We start from the raw sequence: 4,916 nt of genomic DNA, 5'->3' as shown, positions 1-4,916 counted from the left end.
TGTCCTTTTATTTAAAACTAGCAAAAGTTGTTATTAATCTGTCAAACATGACCCACCACTTAGAAATGGCTGTAATGTAATAACACCTTTCCTGCAGGCCATCAATTCCTGGCTTAGAAAAGCTGCTTCTGCTGAGCAGCTTTGCCTTGCTGTGCAATCAGCTCAGGCAGGTCAGTGTAGACTGAAAAGACAATTTATGGGTTAGATAAATTAGGAAAGAGGAAGCTGCTAGTGAGAGAGACCTCCACAGCCAGTGGGGAAAAAGGGACATGAGTTACTCTGCCCAGAAGCTGATGCTCCCACGGTTGTCTCTTCCCTCTCACTTTTTCCCTTGAAATCTGTTGTGCAAACCTCTGTACCCTGCACCCCACTCTGTGCAGCAGCTGCCAGTCATGGGCACAGGGCTCAGCACCTCTCGTCGAGGCACCAAGCCCCCTCAAACAGTCTCCTAAGCTCTCTAAAAGGTTTCTTTTCTGGCAAATTCAAATCTAGGAAAGTAAAGCTCAGAGCTATTGGTCACCAAAATATGCAGAAGAGGTCCACCAGCCCAGGACAGCCACTTCATCCAGCACCTCCTGACTGCAGCCATGCATCTGCTTTGCAGCTTGTCCTCTGCTGCCAGCTACTTTTTCTGATTCACCTTGAACTGCTGCCACAGCTGCAGGATACTTTGGGAGAAACAGGAGAAGCCAAAAAAGCCACAGGGCCTACATTACCCTAAAAATAAATACCCAAGAGGAGTCAGTTATTAAAACAGTGAGTAGATGAACTGCAAGCAGCAGAACTCCCATAAAGCATGTACAGCAAAACACAAATCAGCATCAGCACCACCGTGGTGACAAATGTCACCATCCCAGTTCACACCCAGCACCAGGTACTACAGCAGGCTCTGAAGCAGCTTCTTTACAGCAAAAGCACAATTATTGCAACATAAGACTAGGAGGAAACAGCCCATCAGCAGTGCAGGGAAGTTTCAGATCGGCCAGACTTGAGTATTTTTGTTCTTGTTGATAAATAAAACCGTGATGATTAAGTGGAAGCAAAATAGTGCTGTGCATGGAGTGCCTGTGCAGTACATCAAACCCAATTTAAAGAGCAGAGCATATTGTATAGATAATTCATTCTCTTTTGATGAACACAATGCCACTTCAGCTGCCTAAATTTTCAAGGAGGGGGGTCCCTTTTTAATTAAAATGTAGGCACTTATAAATGTGTGTGCACCTTTAAATTATTCATTTGTGAAGCAAGCTGACTTGGTCATGCATTAGAAAGAATAAAGCAGTTTCACCTTCCTGTAGATTACACCCAGCACACTGCCAGGGCTGTGAATGAGCCAAGCAAGTCTGTCTTGTGAGGAGAGTGTGTTTTGGTCCCCAAGGCAGCACCAAGTCATTAGGGAAGATGCATTTGCTGAGGTCAAACCCAAAAAAGAGCAAAGTGCTGGAAAGCCACCAGGATGCAGAATCAATCTGCCCCAGTGCCCCTCTCAAAGCAGGTTCTCCCCAGCAATTAGGGATGTTGCAACAGCTGATACCCAGAGTGCAGATGATTTCAAAGGGTTTAATTGCTTTCTTCCTAATGGCACTGCAGGCAGCAGCCCTCTCCCTCCTTCCCTGGATCTGTCTCCACGGGAGCTTTGCAGCCAGTTTGTGGGGATCTCCACCATGGTGTGAGCAGGAACTTCCACAAAATGGATTCCAGCCCAAAATAAAGCCCTTCCACTTGCCACCCTCAGGAAAGAAACAAAAAGTACCCAATGCTCATGTTCTGGTTTGAGCCAGGACGAAGCAAGTTTTCCAGGACAAGCCTGGATCCTGAACCTGCTGAGTCTTGAGAGCCCAACTGAGCCCTGTGAAAGCTGCATCTCCCTGCAGTCTCTGCCAGGCTCAGGTCTGCACAGGGACATGGGGCTCCTCTGCCCCAACCTGCCTCAACAGCTCACAGCAACTGGGACCTCTCTGGTGGGTTTTGTTTGCCTCAAGGCATATCAACTACAAGATTTAAATTTTAAAAATAGAGGAATATTTGGGTGCCTGGTGACCATAACCCAGTGAGGTGAAAGCCCAGGAGGGGTTTGCAGCCGAGATGCTGTGCTGGCCACCAGCAGCTGCTTGGGCAGAGGCTGCAGCTGAACCTGGTGGCACCATCAACAGGAGAGGAATCACCCACCCCCTCTGCCCATCCAAACAAATCTACCTGCATGGACCAGAGCTGTGGCATCACAGCTCTGCCCCACAGCTCCTCTCCTGGTGCCAGCAGCTCTGCTGCTCTGGCTGTTCACAGACAGAAGCTTCCAGAGATGGTCTTTGATGCAGGCAGCCTCCTTCTCTGCTGCATGGAAAGAGAAGCAGGAATCCAGGTGCTGACATCAAGTCTTGCAGCAGCAGCAGCTATGCCAGGAATTCCAAGCCTGGCTGCAGGCAGTTTGCACCAGATTTGCCCCATTTGTGTGTCTGCACCTCCGACCCCGAGCTCGGCCCCGAGCCCCGGGGCTCAGCCCGTGTCCCCAGCGCTGTCCCCGGGCCCTGGCACCGGGCAGAGGCTCCAGCCTGTCCCAGCAGTGCCACCTGCTGCCACTCTGGGCTGCTGGCAGCGGAAGGGAAAGGCAAATAGGTCCCCTCAGCCAGGAAAAAGGATTCACACGTGCTCTGCTCCCCCTTGGAAACGGTGCCGACGCTTCAAGCACCCGTGTGTGCCAGACACACCAACCCCACGGGCAGCGGCATCCGAGAGCTCAGCTCCTCACCAGAGCCTGAGGTCAGAGGTTCCCTCATCCTCCCTGGACCACAGCTCATCTCTGACCCCCCTGGTGCACATTTCCCAGCTGGGAAGGGACGAAGCCACTTGGAAGGTACCCCCAGCATCCTGCTGTGGCCCTGCTGCCCCAGGGGCAGAGCAGAGGAGCAGCTGCACAGCCCCCCCAGCACTGACCTGTGCTCAGCATGGACCAGGCATGGCATCAAAACCTGCTTTGCTTTCTTAGCCTTCTTGTAGCCTTCACCTTGAGAAGGCAGACCTACACAGTTTTACCTATCATTGGCAGACAGCAAACCAGGAGTGAAATGTCTCATGTTTTAACTGCAGGGTGTGAAGCCCTGACTCCATGGACCTCTCCACCTGATACATCAACATTTTGGTATTCAGTGTCTCTCTTAACTCTCACTTCTAATCACTTTTGGACACCTGGTTAAAAACACACACCCCATTCTGGAATATGTTTATAACTTTCATGCTAAGAAACATGTTTTTCACCTGACTGCCTGAGGCTCCTCCTTTCCATTCATACCCTGTCTTGAAACCATGCACATGGCTACAACTGTACCAGCCTGAACAGAGGCTGCTGTTTAATCCCTGAGCATATTTCTCAGCAAGTCTTGGACCCTCCATCCCTCACAGTGATGGGTCACAGACAGACACTCTGGAGCAGAGGCCTAGACCTGGGTGTTTCCAAGCAGCACTTGGTATCCAGTCCCTCTGGCTGCAGAACATCTCAGTGAGTTTAACCACCAGGCGTCAGGGGAGAGAAAAGTTTCAGCAATCTTCAGTTCAGAAGGCCAAGCCATTCACTGTTATTTTACTTCTTTTCTTTAAAGCAAAGCCATGACATTGCTTAAAAGAAGAAAAATGTTGTGTTTATAAATATTAATAGAGAAAAGGATTAAATAGGAGGCTAAAATAGCATGAACATGAAACATCACATCTGAGTGTGAGGACAAATGTTTCTCTTCAGCTCAGAACTTTCCCTAGTTTTGGTCACCAGACAAGAAAATCCTCAGCAGATCCACCAGCTGTGCTCAGCAAAGGGAGAGCCACACTGTGTATTCCATGGCTAGGAACTGCACCTAAGGAAGGAATTCAGCAACCAGAAAACAATTACAATTATTTCTTCTTCATAGTAAATAGCAGCTGTAACACCAGGAATAACCCACCCAAAGAAACCAGGGAAGTACCACATGGATGCCTGGGAACACGTTCAAGGCCAGACTTCAGCTCACACCAAGGAAGCAAAAGCCAACACTGCCTCACCCACCGGCAGCTCAGCTTCCCCCGGAGCTCTGACACTCACACTTGGCTTCCTTTCTAAACACCCTTAAAAACCCGGGATTTCCCCTCCTCTTCCAGGAGCCGCAGCAGCTTCTCCCGGCACAGAGCGCAGCCCCGGGACGGGGGACACGCCTGGGGGTGCCCCCAGCTTCCCCTGCTCCCAGTCACGCCTGAGGGAAGAGGGGGAAGGGGTTGGGGATGTCCCAGCCCCGGGCTGGCTCCTGCAGCCACCAGGTGGGGCTTGGGGACCGCGTTCCGCAGCCACCGCCGGGCGCGCCCCGCAGGAGCAGCCCCCGCGTTCCTGGCGCCCCCGCAGCGGTTTGGGCTCAGCCCCCTGGGGGTCCCACCCCTGCTCCCCGCGATGCCCTCAGCCCCACCAGCATCCTGCCCCAGAGCAGCTGGTCCCAGGGCAGGGGGACAAGGTCAGGCTCTTGTAGGGCTCTGCCCCACCATCCAGCTCCCCTCTGGGGCACGATGGGACCCGTCGGGCACAGCTCCTCACCCAGGTGAAAGCACGAATTGCTCTCCCCAGCTGCACTGCTCAGCACCTATTTTGTTTGGCGCTGAAGCACCTGCCTTATTTGCAACCTGTTGCATTAAGGGCTGCAGCTGGGTGGGAGGGCCTGGGGAGCTGCTCTCCTCCCCTCCCCTTCTTGTCTCTCTCCCGGAGGCTGATCTGGGGCTCAGCTGTATCTCTACCCCTTTTCCTTTTTACCTTTCCCCAGGTTCTGACTAACAGAGACAGCTGATCTGTGTTCAGGCAAACCCTGGCTCCCCACAAGATCTCCAAGGGCTACCAAGAGCTACTGGGCATTTTGCTGCTGTAAATCTGGCTCTGGCTCACTTGACACCGCCCCCCCTCCCCCCTACCG

This window comes from Chaetura pelagica, unplaced genomic scaffold, assembly GCF_000747805.2.
Source record: "Chaetura pelagica isolate M959 unplaced genomic scaffold, ChaPel_1.0 scaffold275, whole genome shotgun sequence".
Taxonomy (NCBI): Eukaryota; Metazoa; Chordata; class Aves; order Apodiformes; family Apodidae; genus Chaetura; species Chaetura pelagica.
This window is presented reverse-complemented; position numbering follows the sequence as displayed.